Source organism: Talpa occidentalis, unplaced genomic scaffold (assembly GCF_014898055.3).
Source record: "Talpa occidentalis isolate TD23 unplaced genomic scaffold, MPIMG_talOcc4v2.1 talOcc4.3, whole genome shotgun sequence".
Taxonomy (NCBI): domain Eukaryota; kingdom Metazoa; phylum Chordata; class Mammalia; order Eulipotyphla; family Talpidae; genus Talpa; species Talpa occidentalis.
The window spans coordinates 51590476-51610055 of record NW_023603184.1 but is presented as its reverse complement, the minus strand read 5'-3'; positions in this window follow the sequence as shown (position 1 = coordinate 51610055).

Here is a 19580-nt window from a genome sequence, read left to right as displayed (position 1 = left end):
CTTAACAAATTCCAAACTAGATTCTACCTATGACTGACATTTTCTGCCATTTCCTGAATCATAAAAATCCTTTTTCTCCTATGCTTTGCACTTTTTTTTTTTTTTTTTTTTTTTGCATTGACCCTTCCTTTTCTACTTGGAAAACTGCAGCATATTTTTCAGGGAAAAAAAAAAAAATAATTCATTGATGGGCCTGCCAGGTGGCACAAGGCATTAAGCACAGCACAGTAAAGCTATCCACAGCCAATGCAGCATGAGTTCCATCCCCAGCCAGCCAGAGAGCTACCCACATGGCACAGCAGACCTCTCCTATCTTGCCCGCTGCTCCCCTCAGCAATGTATTTCAGTCAGTCTGCCTGTTCTGTCCCTACTCTGTCTCTGGCAAATCCTCCATCCCCAACACCTCATTTCTTGTATGCATAAATAAATAAATCTTTTTATTTTTTTTTAAACGAGATAGCACAGAATTTCAAGTTTCAAAACCTTTTGCTACCTTCGGCTTTAAGGATTTCAGCAATCTCCTCTTTGTCATTTAAGAAAAATAAAAAGCTTCAAGATTATCTCAGTGTAAAAAAAAATGCATGGTTGTACTTTGAGAAGGTAAACATCACTGGAAAAACTTTAGATAAGCTAACAAGGAAAAGAAGAAAGAAAACATTAGTAAATAGAATCAGAAATAAAAAAAGGGTAATTTCTACACATTTCATAGAAATCAAAGGATCGTAAGAGATTACTATCAACAACTACACACCAATAAATTGATAGCCTTGAAGAAATGGACAATTTTTTAAGTCAATATAGTTTACCAAGACAAAACCAGAAATTAACAGAAGGATTGAATAAACCAATCACAATCACAGAAATTGAAACAATAATAAAAAGCCTTATCCAAAACAAAAGTCCAAGACCAGATTGCTTTACCAAATTCTATCAAACCTTTAAAGAATGTATGCCATCTTGCTCAAATGTTTCTCAATATTCAATAAAAAAAAAACACTTCCTAATATTATTTATAATATCAACATTACCTTAATAAAAATCTAGATAAAAACAGCACAAGAAAATTATAAACCAGACACTCCCTGGTGGCTCAGCGGTTGAGCTCTGGCTTGCGAAGCTGCCCACAGCCTCTGCAGCGCTGGTTCAATTCCTGGCCGCCGGGCGAGGGTCCCACACGACACACAGGCTTTTTCTGCCACCCGCTGCTACCCTCAGCAGTGTACTTCGTAATCTGCCTGTTCTGCTCCCCGTTCTGGCTCTGGTGGATTCTCTCACCCTCCCATGCTTCTGACTGTACCCAGTGCTTGTATAAATAAATAAATAAATAAATAAATCTTAAAAAAAAAGAAAATTATAAACCAATATCCCTGATGAACATTGATGTAAAAATCTTCAACAAAATGCTAGCAAAATCAAATCCAACAATACATTACAAGGATTATCATCATTATCATTGAAAATGTATCTCAAGGGTGCAAGGGTTTTTTAATATATGTAAATCAATCAATATAACATATTACACCAACAAAAGAAATAATTGTACATTAATAACAATAGACACAGAGAAAGTATTTGATAATGCTCATACCAATTTATAATGAAAACTCTGATTCCCAAATCTATGTTCTTATTCACCTCTCTCTGCTACTTACCCTAACGAGGAATCAGTAAACCAATTCTCTGGTTTAGCAGGATATTTCCATGGCAACAATTGGTTTGCTATAGTGGTGGTGCAGAAAGAATTTCTTCTCAGAAATGTGTGGAGTATCTACAATTGATGCTGAAAATAAAAGTTGTTCTGGATGGTATGTGTTGACAATGGTGATATCTTATAGTTATCAGAACAAAACCAACCAAGTGTTTCTTGGCTGATTTCATGAAGTTTTTTCCACCATAGTCACACAGAAAAAAGCAAAAATTCTATCAGTAAAAATTATAGAATCTTCTCCAAACAGCTGTGCTGGAACTTGAGCTGTCTGACAGAGTAATAAAAATAGGGAAAATAAGTAAATTCCATTTTATTCTTAGTCAGATTTGCTGTCATTTTGGAGAGAAAGGGAAAGCTGACAAGATCATGTCTCATAAAGTCATTTTTTGAAAAAGAACACAAATACTACTGAATAAAATAGGTTAACTCAGTTTCCATGGGAATGGTCCCTAATGTTAAAATTCTATAGTTGTCAGGGGGAAAAAAAACAGTAATGACACAGAGAGTGAAATAAGTGTAGCTATAGAGACTTCTTATTATTGCATTTGCCATATAGAAAAATATATATTTGGTCACTCAGACTATATATATATATATATATATATATATATATATATATATATATTCACTCAATATAACAAAGCCATTCACACTTCTCTGCTCATATGTCCTAAAAAATTTGAAATTTTAGGTCACCAAATACTAGGATTTTCCTAGCATTATGAGTGTTAAAGTGTCTGTCATTATATTAATGGAGGGTAACTAGGGATGGGAGCTGTTGCCAACCGGGTGATTAGAGTTTGAATTTTCATTTCTACCCCCTGACTTCAGGGGATGGGAGAGAGTCTGGCAATTTGGTCCAATTGCCAATATCCAATGAGTTAATCAACCATGTCCGTGAAATAAAGCTGACACAGGGCAGAAAGGGACACTAAAACTGGCTAAGAACAGTGTCCAAATAGTTTACAGGTCACCATCTGAGTTCTTCACCTGTGTGCCCAATTGTAAGACTACTCAGCTTCAGAGAACAACAATAATAGGATTTATTTAACAAACCGGGGAAAAACAAAGAATTACAGTGGACAAAAAAATGTCCGTTTACCTCACCCAAAGCAGTGTCCACAGTTTTAAAGTCCTAAACACAAACACTCAAGATGGCATCTTCCTGCCACTGAAGTTCTGGAGCACATGGCAGCCAGATTATAAGCAGGGTTTCACCTTATGTAGACAAAAGAAAGCACAACAGGAGATGCTCCTGGAACTGCCAAGATGCACCAGCACAGCACCAGACAAGTGGCACTCTAAATAGCAGATGCAGAAACCAAAAGACCCTACAAAAGGCCACACTCACACCACTCAGTGAGGCTCCCTGCTCCAGGACTTCATCTTCCCTTCCAGGCTGTAACAGCAGCAAAACCTGGAACAGTTTCAGTTCTCAGCTACCTGCAAAATCCACAGCATTTAGAGGCCCACGACAGCCTTCTGGAAGATCAGCATGGTGGGGGCAGAAATGGCTGAACCCAGAATACTTGAAGATCTGAAAACACTTAATCCCAAACTCTGAAATGCTGGGGGCTGCTTCTTCAGTTCCGTATATTTCTTATCAGTGTCTCCATCCCCACAGATAACTTTGTTTGCATTTTCCCTGGGGCTATCCATCCTCACCAACATCCGCTCCAGAGGGGAACACAGGTAACAGTCTTTGGCTTCAGCCACTGGTTACAGTAGGACTGGGTCCTAAATCTTCAATCTGATGAGATTTCTGAGTAGATAGTTTAAGAAGTGTGTTGAACTGTAGGATACCCAGCTGATATCCAGAGCACTGTTTGTTGCATGTGTGAAAAATTCCCTTCTCACATTGATAAGAATCACCTTCACATCGTACTAGAATTGTTCCTACTCTACTAGTTCAGACCTAAGGAAAATGAGTTAAAATCAGGCTATTTTTCACCTTTCACACAACAGACAGTCCATACCTTGAAATGCTGTTTTCTACCATTTGAACATCTAGCAAACAGCAGATGGATCTTGCATTTGCAATAATGCATTGGTTGTGTGGCTATGGGCACTTAACAATGTAAAGGAGGGGGTGCAGGCAGGGGAGTGGCTGTTCTGCCTCTCTCAGAGTTAGAGTCTCTCTCTTCCTCTCTTGGCCTGATTGAGTATATGGACCCTTGTGTGAGCATTAAAGGACTGCAAAATCCACTGAAGGCACCAAATTCTTTTTTCATCTGTGAGAACTGACAATGAACCTACCCAGCCTGGGGTGGCTGCACAACTTCCCTTATTATATTTTGAGGGAAAGAACTAACTTACTTCATATCCACATCATTTAGCACAGTGCCTAACAGGAAGTAAGTACTTCATAAATGTTAATAGAATGCAATTTAAGGGCCTCCCTGGTGGTGCAAGGGGTTAAGTAGCAGCACTGTGAGGCTATCCACAGCGCTGCAGCATGAGTTCGATCCCAGGCCAGGGACTTGACCCACATGGTGCAGCAGACCTCTCCTGTCTCGTCCATTGCTTCTCTCATCTGTATATTTCAGTCAATCTGCCTGTGCTGCTCCCCACTCTGTCTCTGGGGAATCCTCTTACCCCCCACACCCCTGGCCTGTACTCCAGCTCTTGGATGCATAAATAAATAGATCTTAAAAAATATGCAATTCAATATAATATAGTAGTGGTTCCCAAATATAATAGACTACATTATCCCATTCCTTTCAGTATTTTCCATGTGTGAGATGCTCTTTGTGTGGGGGATAACATTAAATAAGACAGTCTCTGCTTTATTTTTTACCATAGTACTTAACACTAGTTGATATTTTATTATAAATTTGTTTTTAAAAACTGTATGTAGTTTATATCTCTCATACAAGTAAGCTCCATGGGCGGGGGTGAAATGTCTTTTTGTTCACCACTCTGATCCTAATGTCCTTTATAGACCCCACTATTCAATAATTAGTTGAATAAACAAAGGAGTAAGTGGTGAATAACATTGGCAATGAAGTGATTCAACAGAAAATTCTGAGATTGAATTATCATATGGGGGTATAGTTTATCAAACATAATCATAGAAAGAATAATGTTGCTGGTCATACAAGACATGTTCTTTCTGTTCTCCCACCAACCAGGAAATAATTCACCCCACCAAAATGGAATATAAAATCCTCCACTTACACCAATGTATTAGTCAGTACAGTCTAAGCTAAATGTGGTTACACACACACACACACACACACACACACAAATTCAGACACTTAACACAATAAAATGTAACTTATTTTGTAAAATCACACCCTCTTGAGTAGTTTTTCTGTAAACTATTTCTTGGGAGTCTCAGCTCTTTCCATCTGTGATTCCATCATCTTGAATTATTTCCTAAAATACTTTAAAATGAGATGCAAGAACAGGAAAGATGTATGTGACATATTGTGCCAGGGCATGAATTAATTTATAATTCTTCCAGTCATATATCATTTGCATGGTTCTCATTGAGTTGTAAGGAGAGGAAATACAGTAATTTTGTATGTCAAGGAAACGTATTAAATGGTTGGGTAAACAAATGACATTGTCCGTATTACATTTCCAACACTGAGTTTATAAACAAGGAATGTTGGGCCTCCCTGGTGGCGCAGGGGTTAAAGATAGTGCTATCAAGCTGTCACCAGCCACTGCAGCATGAGTTCAATCCCCGCCTTGCCAGGAACAACCCACATGGAGCAGCAGACTTCTCCTGTCTCGCCGCTGCTCCCTTCAGCAGTGTATTTCAGTTGATCTGCCTGTTCTGTTCCCCACTCTCTGGTAAATCCTCTCCTCCACCACACCTCTGGTCTACACCCCAGTTCTTGCATGCATAAATAAATCTTTTTTAAAAAAATTTTAGAAATGAAAATAAGGAAGTTTTGATGCTTCCAGCTATAGTTGAAAGGCATAGGAAGTACAGATGGAAAAAAAATATTCTATAGAAATTCTCAAATAAAGATCCATTAGTCAGATATCTATTCATTCATTAGATCTACATATCTCTGTTCCCACTCTTCTAGTTTACAGGCTGGAAAGATAAATTACCTATTATAATGAAATAAAATGAGTGTCTTAGTAAAGAACAGCATGTTGTGGGTGAATTATAAATGTACTTTAAATAGTAATTACTATTTTGCACATTTTTTATGTATCAGGCACTTTAACGATCCTATTGAATTTGCATTTCATAATGGTAGGAGATTGACACTATTATTGCTGTTTCATGTTTGGGTAAACTAAGGCTGGAAAAAAATCAACTTGTTCAAGGTCACACAGTAATTAATGTATCTGAGTAATGGAGGAAGCAATGATTATTACATCATACAGTAGACATTAAATCATACAGAAGACAAATGAATAAAATTTATTACATCACACAGAAGACAAATAAATAAAACTCCCAGAAGAAAACAAACAGAAGTTAAGCATAGAATACTCCATACATATATATACATACATATCCTTGCAGAAGAACTAGAATTGACAGCAGAAACTACTATACATCCCCTTAGCCTGCTGCACAGAGGTCTAAAATGAATACTAAGGATTCCCATTATGGAGTGTGGAGTTAACTTTTTAAACAATATACTTATATGTTTTTTGCAGTTCCACCTTAAAATATCTTCCTAGTCACTACAAAATCTCTCTGTATAGCCATCCATCCAACTATCGTCCATCCATCTTGCCTACTGGACTACCTACTTGTTTTCCTTCCTAAAGAGAGAAAAATGAGGCAAAACAAAGTGAGGTAATTGGTCCATTCCAAATTGGGCTCATGTTGAAACATGTTATACCTTAGTAACATGGTTTCACCTTGACATAAATAAGTTAAAAATTGTGAGTGCATAGAGTCACATTCTAAATAAATGAGAAATTTATGCTCAGCCTAAATAATTGTTTTAGTGATTGGTCCATATTACATATTACAATTATTAAGCAACACATTCTATGTTTATGATATTTTATATGTGAAATCCATTAACCTTTCTCCACAAAAAAGCAAAAAAATTAGAAGACTGTAGACTTCCGCCTTGCTTGAATTTGACCTGCTTCCCACAAAAAACTCTGCCAATATTTAAGTTCCTAGGCAATATAAATTTTCCACTAAAGCAAAAGAAAAATTCAATAATTTCTCTCCAAATTAGAGGGGTCAGATAGGCTAGGATACTTGACCTGATTATTTTCCATTGCCATAATTTCAAATAGAAGAGTCAATAAAAACAGTATAATGATGTGGGGTGAGTTTAATCCTGAACTGAAGTCACATTTTTCTCTTAGAATGTATTAAAGAGATGGATTGAGGCATCCCAGCAGACCAGTTCCCTAGCCTGGGCATTGCAAGGCCAACTCTAACTTAGGGACCCTCTACAACCCCCTGGTAAGTGTTCTTGATTCCTGGCCCAGAACCCAGCTCCTCTGGAGCAGACAGAAGACGCAGTCATGATCAAGCAGTACCCAGCTATTCACTGTGGCTCAAGCCACAACAGGAAGCACATAACATTCAGTGATCAGCTGCAAAGGCCTCCCTCTATGTCAGGAATATTCAGCTACCCTCTGTCCTCCTGGCCACCAGAAATAGTCTTTGAACCAGTGTTCCTAGGTGATGCAAGGATCCAGCAACTAAACCTCTTGATCGAGCATACAACTAGCCCTCACAGGCATGAGAACTGGGAACAGAATTGCTTTGGGGAGGCTCTAGCTCCACTCTAGATCCTTCAGAACCCTAGTAGCTATGTGCAACACCAAAAAACATCCAGAATAAAAGAGAAGGACTCATCCACAGCAAAAGCCCCAACTACAGCAGAGAAAATCCAAAGCAAACAATAGGGAGAAGGAAAAATACAAAAGGCTAATCAAGCCTCAGGGGAACAAAACGCCAGAGAGACAATCAATCTCCAGAATTTAACAACACTGACACAGAATAATTTTCTCCCTATCATATTATGAATTCAAACTTACCCTAATTAAGAATGTCAAAGAAATTGAACAACAACAAAAAAATCAGAAAAACAAATGAGACAAGAAGATGCAGAGAAGGAAAAGAATGCTATGAGAAACACAATCAAGGAACAGAAGCCCACAAATCAAACTTTAAATAAGAAAATAAAGCAAATGAAGTTTATTAGAAGAGTAATAGAGAGGGAAGAAAATGGTGGAAAAAGGGCATAAAATATAATAAGTAATATGTAACAATACATCATTATTCTCAAAGATACAGATGCAAAGGGAACCAAGAAATAAAAGAATATACTAAGGACAAAGAATGAAGAAGCATTTCAAGAATTATCTGACACTATGAGGAAAAGAAATATGAGTCATTGGAAAACCAGAATAAGAAGAGAGGTACAAGGGAGCTGAAAAGCTTTTCAAGGAAATAATTGAAGAAAACTTCCCAAATATGAAAATAGATACAAGAAGCTAGAAAAACACCAAACCATCATAAAGAAAACTATAGCAAACACATATAATAGATATTCCAAGACAAAAAATAATAATAATAATAATAGTGATGATGATGAAGTTGACAAAGGGGGAGCAACAGAGAAACTATAAAGAAAAATTGATTACGCGGCCATCAGACTTCTCTGAAGGAACACTATGGGCAAGAAGAGAATGGAGTAACATATTCAAAATATTCCAAGACAAAAAAAGCCAGCCAAGAGTACCTTATCCTGAAAAACTCTCCTTCCTATGTGAATGAAAAATTAAGGACCTTCTCAGACAAAGAAATCTTTGGGAATTAGCTACTATTAAACCCAGACTCCATGAAATATTACCAGGAGGGCCTCCCCTGGTGGCACAGTGGTTGAGTGCTGGGCTGCAAAGCTGCCTGCAGCCTCTGCAGTGCCATTTCAATTCCCGGCCACCGTTGAAGTTCCCACATGGTGCGCAGACCTCTCCTGCCACCCGCTGCTCCCCTCAGCAGTGTACTTCGGTCCTTCTGCCTGTTCTGCTCCCTGCTCTGGCTCTGGTGAATTCTCTCACCCTCCCACGCTTCTGACTGTACTCAGTGCTCATATAAATAAATAAATAAATCTTAAATAAACAAACAAATAAATAAATAAATCTTTAAAAAAAAAAAAAAACCACGAAAAAAATATTACCAGGAGGCTTACAGTCTAAACCAACAGAGGAATGAACATGAAGAACTGAACAAGGGATTAAATAGGTCTACAAAACTATAAACAAAATTGCCATAAAAGATATCCACATATCAATAATCCACATATCAATAATCCACATATCCTAAAATTAATGGACTAAACTTTTCAACAAAGTCAGAGAGTAGCATGTTGGATTAGAAAAACAGAATCAAACATTCTGCTGCCTCCAGGCAAAACACCTCAATAACAAATATAAACATAGATTGAAAGTAAAAAGTTGGAGGGCCTCCCTTGTGGTGCAAGGAGTTAAGATGCAACCTATGAAGCTATCGGCAGCCTCTGCAGCACGAGTTCAATCCCCGGCCAGGGAGCTACCCACATGGTGCAGCAGACCTCTCCTGTTTCACCCACTGCTCCCTTCAGCAGTGGATTTCAGTCAGTCTGCCTGTTCTGCTCCCCACTCTGTCTCTGGTGAATCCTATCCCACCCCCCCCCATCTCTGGCCTGTACCCAGCTCTTGTATGCATAAATAAATAATCTTTAAAAAAATGAAGAAAGTAAAAGGTTGGAAAACAATACTACAAGTAAATGTTCCCCAAAGGAAGACAGGGGCAATCAAAAATAAAATAGGCTTGGGCCTCCCCGGTGGCGCAGCGGTTGAGCGCTGGGTTGCGAAGCTGCCCACGGCCTCTGCAGTGCCGGTTCGATCCCCGGCTGCTCCCTGGCCACCAGAGGAGGGTCCCACATGGCGCGCAGACCTCTCCTGCCGCCCGCTGCTCCCCTCAGCAGTGTACTTCGGTCCTTCTGCCTGCTCTGCTCCCCGCTCTGGCTCTGGTGAATTCTCTCACCCTCCTGCGCTTCTGACTGTACCCGGTGCTTGTATAAATAAGTCTAAATAAATAAATAAACTAAATAAATAAATCTTTAAAAATAAATAAAATAAAATAGGCTTCCAGCTGAAAAAGGGGATCAGATACATGGACAACCACTATACCGTAATCAAGGGGACAATACACTGGGAAGACAGAACACTCATCAATATATAATCACCAAATGAGGGAGCACCAAAATATACTAAGCAATTACTATATCTCTGAAAATACATATTAGAGAAAATACATATGAGGTAGGAAACTTCAACATTGCACTGTTACCAATGGACAGATCAACAGGAGAGAAAATAAACAAGGACATAATCTCCCTGAACAAAGATCTAGGCCACATGGGCCTAATAGGGCACCCAAAAACCCAAATACACATTTTTATCAAGTACACATGGATAATTCTCCAGGATCAACAACATACTGGGTCACAAGAAAAACATCACTCCACAAGTGCATGCAGATTGAGATGATACCAAGTGTCTTCACTGACAAAAAGTTATCAAATTAGAAATCAACCACAAAAAGGAAAGAGAATTATATGGAGATGGAACAACACACTATTGAAAGACCACCGGTTTAATGAGGAAACCAAAGAAGAAGTTTTAAAAAATGCCTTGAGACAAGTGATAATGAGGTGCACCCTTCCAGAATATATGTGACAGAGAAAAAGCAGTATTAAGAGGAGTGTATATAGTAATACAGGCCTACGTCAAGAAATAAGAAAGAACCCAAAGAAACAACCTAATCTCTTATCTCAAGGAACTAAAACAAGAACCAGTAGAAGAAAGAAAATAACAAGAATTCAAGCAGAACTAAATGAAATAGAAATTAAAAAGATATCCCAAAGATCATTGAAATTAAATGCTGCTTCTTTGAAAAAAAAAAAATGAAACAAATAGAAAAACCTCTAGCCAGGCTCACAAAGAAAAAGACAAAGAAACTTCAGATAAATAAGGTCATAAATGAAAGAGGAGAAATTACAAGTAACAGCAGAAATTGAGAGGGTAATTAGAGATTACTAATTATGCATCATTTATATGCAAACAAGTTCAGCAATCTAGCTAAGATGGGCAAATTCTGAGAATATACTATCACTTAAGGCTGAATAAAGAAATAAAAGATTTGATCAAACCAACTATAAGCATAGAAATTGAAACAGTAATGAAAACCCTCCACAAAACAAAAGCCCGATTCCAGAAGATCTCACAAGTGAATTCTACCGAACATTTAAAGATAAACTAATTTTGATCTTGCAAAATCTCTTTCAAATGATTGGGAAAGAAGGAACACTAACAAATACACTTTTGGTCAAATTACACTAATACCAAAACCAAACAAAGACAACATGAGTAAAACAAAACTACAGACTTATCTCCCTAATGAACACAGATGCTAAAGTTCTCAACAAAATCTTAGCAAACAAAATCCAACAATGCATCAAAGGGTTACATACCATGAACAGGTGGTATTTATTCCAGAGACAAAAGGATGGCTCAACATCTGAAAATCAATTAATGTTGCCACACCAACAAAAATAAAAACACTATGATTATATCAATAAATGCCAATAAAGCATTTGAAAAAGTCTAATCTCCATTATAACGAAGGCCCTTTAAAAATGGGACAAAAGGAACATATCTTAGCAAAATAAAAGCCATAAATGACAAGCCTACAGCTCACATAATTCTCAGTGGTGAAAAACTGAAAAAAATTCCATTAAGATTTGGAATAAGACAAGAATATCCACTACCTCCTCTCCTTTTCAATATAATATAAAGGTTTGCTACAGCAATTTAAGCAAGGGAAAGATATAAAAGGAGCCCAAGTTGAGAAAGAAGAAGCAAAACTATCATTATTTGCAGAAGATATAATGACATATAGAGAGAACTCTAAAATATCCATGGTAAACTAATTTAAACAATAAACCAGTTCAGTAAAGTTGCAGGTTATACAATCAACCCACAAAACCAGTAGACTTCCTATTTGCAAGCAATCAGTCTGAAGAGGAATAAATTTAAAAAAAAAAATCCCATTTACAATTGTACCAAAAAATTTAAATACATGGAAATAAATATAACAAAGGAGATGAAAGACCTATACAAGGAAAATTATAAAACATTGTTAAAAGAAATACAAGGCTTAACATATGGAAAGATAGTCCCTGCTCATGCATTGGAAGAATCATCAATATCAAAATAGCCATTCTACAAAAAGCAGTTTACAGATTCAATGCAATTCCAATAAAATCTCATTAACATCTTCAAAGAAATTAAGCAAGTATTGGTGAAATTCATATAGAATCAAAAAAATTCATAAATAGTTCAAACTCTCCTGACTAAAACGGAGACAATCAGAGGTATTACAATTCCAGACATCAAACTATACCACAAAGCTTTGATAATAAATGCAGCCTGAGATTGGAACAAAAACACACACTAACAAATGGAATCAAATTGAAAACCCAGAAATAAAACCACACATATTTGGTAAACTAATCTAAGACAAAGCAGCAAAGAATATACCTTAAACAAGGAAAGCTCCTTCAATAAAAAATGCTGGAAATCTGGACTGCCACACACAAAAGAATGAAACTAGACTAATATTTCACACCATATACAAAAATGAACTCAAAATGGATAAAGTAATTAGTATAAGACTTAAAACATAATATATAGAGAAGATAATATAGGCAAAACACTCCATGACATAAACCTCAGAAACATTTTTAAGGATTCATCTCCCGAAGCAAGGAAAACAAAGTAAAAGATAAACATCTAGGACTACATAAAATCAAAATTTTCTCTACAGCAAAAGAGACAGTAACCAAAACAAATAGACCCTCTACTGAATGGGAAACAATATTTTCACACTAAACTTCTGATAAGGAACTGATATCCAAGATCTAAAATGAGCTTATTCAACTCAACAAATACAAAGCCAACAATCCAATCAAAAATGTGAAGAGCTAAAATGCCACTTCTTCAAAGAAAAAATGCAAATTACAACAGGTATATGAAAAAAAAATTCAAAATCACTTATTATCACAGAAATGCAAATCAAAACCACAATGAAATATCACCTCACACCTCTGAAAATGGCCATATTAAAAAAAATTAGGAACAACAAATGCTGGAAGATGTGGTGTAAAAAGAACACTCTTACACTGATGGTAGGACTGCAAACTGATCCAGCCAATATGCAAAGCTGTGGTTGATTCCTCAAAACACTGAAAATGCATCTACCATATGATCCAGCTATTTCACTCCTATTAATCTACCCAGAAAACACAAAAACAGTAATTCTAAAGGAAACCTACACTCCTATGTTTATTGAAGTGCTATTTACACTAGCCAAGATATGGAAATAAGCTAAATGCCCCCAAACAGATGAATAGATTAAGAGGATGTGGTACATGTAACAATGGAATATTACTCAGTAACCAAAAAAAAAAAAAAAAAAAAGATGAACTCATGTCATTTGTGCCAAAGTGAATGGAGCTGAGAGGGATTATGCTAAGTGAAATAAGTCAGAAAAAAAAAGACAAGTATCAGATGTTTTCATTTGCGTGTAGAATATAGAGAAGCCGAAAAAAGGGTCAGGGGAAGTCAAAACCTCCAAGTTGGCCATAGATATAAGGCATACATCAAGTGAGGGGAAGGGAGAGTTACCAAAACAGTAGTGGGAAGAGCACAAGGGTAAGTGGAGATGGATTATGGGTGGTATGGTTGTGGGAGAACCATGGAGACTACATCTATGAGAAAAAAATCAAACATTGACCCAGAATTAATAATGGTGTAAGCAAATAAACAAATAATATGTTTTAATAAACATATTAAAAAAATAAACAGATGGACTGAAAGAAAGCTCACTTGGCAAACACACTGTTCTTATAGATGTAAGTTGTTTTAATTAAGTGGCATTCGCTGCTGTGATTTGCTTACCAATGCATAGCATTACATGAACTGAATAGGAGTTGAAGCTGGAGAGTAGGAAATGCAATTTTTTTTTATTATTTAAATTTTATTTTTATATTCCCCTTATAATTACAGCCCCCTTATTTTGACCCCAAGCCCTCCTTTCCCTGGCCCCCACCCCCCATAGAGTGTCTCTGGTTTATAGTTGTTTGTTGATTTTGATATTTTCTTTCTTATAGTTATTCTTTTTCCTGGTCCCTTATTTAAGTTTTCTAGATTCCTGCTATGAGTGAGACCATCTGGTATTTTTCTTTTTCTTTCTGGCTTATTTTGCTGAGCATGATCCCTTCCAGCGCCATCCATGTTGCTGCAAATTGCATGTGTTTATCTTTTTTGAATGCTGAGTAATATTCCATGGTGTATATGTACCACATCTTCTTGATCCAGTCATCTATTTTTGGGCATTTGGGTTGTTTCCAAAGCTTAGCTATTGTAAATAGTGCTGCTATAAACATAGGGGTGCAGGTGCTCTTTGGAATTGATGTTTCTGTGTCCACCTAGGAGTGGAATTGCTGGATCATATGGAAGCTCTATGTGTAATAGGTCAAGAAATCTCCACACAGTTCTCCATAGTGGTTGGACCAGTTTGCACTCCTACCAGCAGTACAGGAGAGTTCCTTTTTCTCCAAAACCTTGCCAGCATTTGTTGTTGTTAGTTTTTTTTTTTTTAATATGTGCCATTCTCACTGGTGTAAGATGGTATCTCACGGTAGTTTTGATTTGTGTAGTTATTGCACTGTTCTCTGCTGTTTTCTGAGCTGTATAATGAAGATGCTGACAAGAGACTGAGGTCGTTTAATTCAAATTAAACATTTCTTTGAGCATATATTAGGCATCATGGATATAAGGAAAATTAAATAAAAGGGTATTATTGTTAAAGTCCAGATATTAAAGTCAGGCAAAATGAGTCCTGATGACAGCTCCATGTTATGCCACCTGTAAGATTGTGGGTATTTAATTTAAATCTCTTAGGCTCACAATTCAGTTTCCCCAAATAAAAAACATGGATAATACTTATTTCTATCATGCTATAAGGATAAATGAAATTTGACCAAGAGTAACCATGGTATGAAACTATTATAATAGAGGTTAGTTGTGCACTCACAGAGAGTGGGAACACTCAGAGACAAGTGGGAAACCTGGAAGCATAGGATTGCACAGTGTATTGGATTCTAATTAGATGGATATTAGATAAGGGAGTGGACCTAACAGAGGACATCATCTACGAAAATAAAACTGCTTTAGGATGTCCTCCCTGATAGCTATATAGGGATCATTTCTTAAGAAAATTGGAGAGGGCCTACCCTGGTGGTGCAGGCGGTTGAGCTCAGTGCTGTGAAGCTGTCCACAGCCTCTGTAGTGCAAGTTCAATCCCAACCCGCCGGTGAGAATCCCACATGGTGAGGCAGACCTCTCCTGCCACTGCCACTGCTCCCCTCAGCGGTGTATTTCTTCAGTCTGCCTGTTCCGTTCCCCACTCTGTCTCTGGTGAATTCTCTAGCCCTCCCATGCCTCTGGCCTATACCCCAGTTCTTGTATAAATAAATAAATCTCAAAAAAAAAAAGAATTAAGATTGTATATGACATTAAAAAAAAAGAAAATTGGAGAAAAACTGGGAGAACATCGCTTGAATGATATAATTATGATTTGTCCTTTTTTACTGTATGTATAATACTATGATGCTATATTTTATTTTTTTTTATTTTTTTTTAATTTTTTTTTAATTTTTTTAATAGAGGCATGTTTTATTTATTTATTTGTTTGTTTGTTTGTTTTGTTTATACATGCACTGGGTACAGTCAGAAGCGCGGGAGGGTGAGAGAATTCACCAGAGCCAGAGTGGGGAGCAGAGCAGGCAGAAGGACCGAAGTACACTGCTGAGGGGAGCAGCGGGCGGCAGGAGAGGTCTGCGCGCCATGTGGGACCCTCCTCTGGTGGCCGGGGAGCAGCCGGGGATCGAACCGGCACCGCAGAGGTCGCGGGCAGCTTCACAACCCAGCGCTCAACCGCTGCGCCATCGGGGAGGCCCTGATGCTATATTTTAAAATGTACATGATTTTAATGACTAATTTGTGCTTTTTATTGGAGAATACTAGAAAACAAAAACTTAAGTGTTTTCTCTGTGTGTGTGTGTGTGTGCACGCGCCACAAGATTTTCTACCAAGGGCCTCCCCTGGTGGTGCAGTGGCTGAGGGCTTGCCTGCAAAGCTGCCCGCAGCCTTTGCAGCCCTGGTTCAATCCCCAGCTGCCAGGCGAGGGTCCCTCATGGCGCTCAGACCTATCCTGCCGTGCTCTCTGCTCCCCTCAGCAGTGTACCTTGGTCCTTCTGCCTGTTCTGCTTCACGCTCTGGCTCTGGTGAATTTTCTCACCCTTCCGCACTTCTGACTGTATCTAGTGCTTATATAAATAAATAAATAAATCTTAAAAAAAAAAAAAGATTTTCTATCAAGTTCTAAATCTTAGAATTAATCACCCAATTTGGGGATCTGTTCATAGATGGTCTTTTTGCACATGAAGTCTGACATCTTACCAAAGCTGAACTACTCAAGTTCAGATTTCTGCTTTATGAAAATTAGTAGCAGAAGGTGGGGAGGGGTGGTTGAGAATAACCACAGTCTGCTTCTCTGGATCCCAGATATTTCGTAGCATTTCCCATATTCAATCAGAATATATAAGGCATGCCTTGGCAAATAGACTAAAACTATTTGTCTTGTTAGTCTTGGGGTTGGCTATTTTCATGAAGCTTCTAGAATCAGATATGAACTTTTGTAGTATTGGTACCCAAATCCTTACTTTTCAACTTCAACAAGAAACTAAGGGGAACCCAGGAACTTTAATCTGCTAAGTAAAAAAAAAAAAAAAAAAAAAAAAACAAGAGGGCATACCTGGTAGCACAAGGGGTTAAGACGCAACCTATGAGGCTGTCTGCAGCCACCACAGCACAACTTCAATACCTGGCCAGGGAGCTACCCACATGACGCAGCAGACCTCTGTGACAACTTGAAATGAAAAGCTGTTAAGGCAATTAAACACAATCACAATTTAAAATAGCATCAAAATACAGATTCAAAGGGGAAGAAGTTTTGAATTTTGACAAAGCAGTATAAAATTGTATATAAAAAGAAACTTTTAGGTCTTGGTGTAGAGTTTGCTTGCATTGTACAGAAGAAGAAAAAGGTATACCATGTATGCTATCATTATAAAAATCAACTGAAATATTTTGAAGATCTATTATAATTGGATTTACTAAATAATATATGAATTATTCAAAGAGTAAATAGTTCTAAAGAAATGTTCAAAACAACAGGTTTTTATAGACTGGAGGTGATAAAATAGTGAAAATTGGATTGTATTGGGGAGACACCTGCACTTTGTGGGGGAAAGGGATTCTAATATGCCAATTACCTCACTAGTGCCGACCAGATAATTTTAGATTGTGCAGTTATAGGTAACATTTCTGTGAGATACTGAAACTGCAATTAGGTTAAGTTTTGGTTGCTGACATGGAACTTAACACATGATTCCATTTTGGACTTGTCTCTCTCTTAATGATCCTCCTCCCCCTTTCATCAAACTCTGAGCTTAACTGGGAGTAGATACTTGCTCCATAGTTGTCACTGATCCTCTGTGCATGTTCACTGGCCAGAATATTTTATTGGTGAATATTTGTGGTAGTCATAGGCCAAAAATTCAGGCTCATAAGGAATTACTTTTCTTTGTTCCTGTTCTGATGTTACAGTTTTACATAGATCACTTGGTTAGTGGCTGCAACCACACATTTAAGACTTGCCAGAACACAGCACAAAAGGAAGGCTATTATGCTTATTGTAAACAAGATAACTCCTAGTGCCTATAGTGCACATTTTAATTGTGGTCTCCAAGGCACAAACAATTAAAACAATGCACTTTTTAAATTATGTGATTGAAGTCTCTTTTTTAGACAAGTGGGTAAGGGTGGAGGGGTGGAAACAAGTCCAGCAGAGGTCAGTCCATAACAGTGAGGTCCTGAAAGCAACAAGAGATGGAATAACACACACACACATACACACACACACACACACACGGCCACAGAAGTCCAAAAGGAAATATGAAAATATGACACCACTAAGGGAGAAAAGATTTCTAGAATCCAATTACAAAGACATGGAAGAACTGTTCCTCCTATCAGGCACAATTCAAGATACCCATAATAACAAAGTTCAAATGACTCAGAGAAGGTACAGAAAATTGGATCAAGGGTATGCAAGAAAATTCAGAAGAACAAATAAATGTCATAAGAAACAAAGTCAACAATCTTATATTGTGTAAAAATAAGCAAGCATGTTTAAAACATTTAAAATATAAAATAAATAAACAAACAAAATATGATAATGACACTTTAAGGAAGTAAATAAAAGAGTTTCAGGATGAATAAGAGATTAAAGGGGGAGATGAAGAATAATATAGAAAGTTATAGAAGTAGAATAAATGAAAGATCAAATCAGTGAATTTGAAGACACAGATTTACAAAGAAGCAAGATTGAAGGAGATAATGAAACAAAGTGAAAAAAATTAAGAAACACTTCATGAATAATCTCACAATATGAGGAAAGGTAATATAAGAATAATGGGTATCCTAGAAGAAGAAGAGGAAAAAAAAGAATCAGAGAACATATTTAAAGAAATAATAGAAGAAAACATCTCAAACCTGGAAAAGAAAATAAATGTACAAATCCAAGAAGCTAAAATAATATCAGAGCATGTATAAAATGAGCACACCAAGTCATATACTGGTGAAACATCTAGAGTTCAAGAAAAGAAGGAAAGGAATATTGAAGTTGACAAAGGAGGATATGTATATAATCTAAAAAGGATCCCACATGAAGCTAAAATCAGAATTCTTAGAAGAAGCAATGCTGACAAGGAGGGAATGGAATGTCATGGAAAAACTGCCAGCCAAGAATGCTATATCTTAAAAGAATCTTCTTTGGATATGAGGGAGAAATATAGACCATCTCAGACAATGGAAAATTGAAGGAGTTTGCTAAAACCAGAATGTCCTTTCAAGAAATAATGAAAGGAACTGTATGTAGTATCTAAACCAAACAGAGAAACACAAAAAATGGAAAAGGGAAATAGGTACAACCACAAAACTAAAGACAAAATGGCAGCAACAGACTTTGTTTTATCAATAATTACTCTAAATGTTAATAGAGTAAACTCACCAATTAATAGACACGGAATATCTGACTGGATTAGGAAACAGAATACAATCTTCCACTGTATCCAGGAGACACTCCTGCTCCAAAATAATATAGACTCAAGGTAAAAAATTTTTAAACAACCATATAGGGCTTCCCTGGTGGCGCAAGGGGCTAAGCACAGTGCTCTGACTTTATCTGCAGCCTCGGCAGAACCAGTTTGATCCCCTGCCAGGGAGCTGACCCACATGGCGCAGCAGACCTTTCCTGCCTCACCCGCTGCTCCCTTCAGCAGTGTACTTTAGTAAATCCACATGTTCTGTTCCCTGCTCTGTCTCCAGCGAATCCTCACACCTTTGGCTTACACCCCAGTTCTTGTATGCATAAATAAATAAATCTTTGAAAAAATAAAAATAAAAATAAAACAACCATATAAGTGAATGGGAACCAAAGAAAGGCAGGGACAGACATATTTACTTCAGATTAAATAGATTTCCAGGGCTTCCCCTGTGGCGCAGCGGTTGAGCACTGTGTTGTGAAGCTGCCCGCAGCCTCTACAGCGCTGGTTCTATCCCAGGCCACTGGGTGAGGGTCCCACATGGCGCGCAGACCTCTCCTGCCACCCGCTGCTTCCCTCAGCAGTGTATTTCGTCGGTCTGCCTGCTCTGCTCCCCGCTCTGGCTCTGGTGAATTCTCTCACCCTCC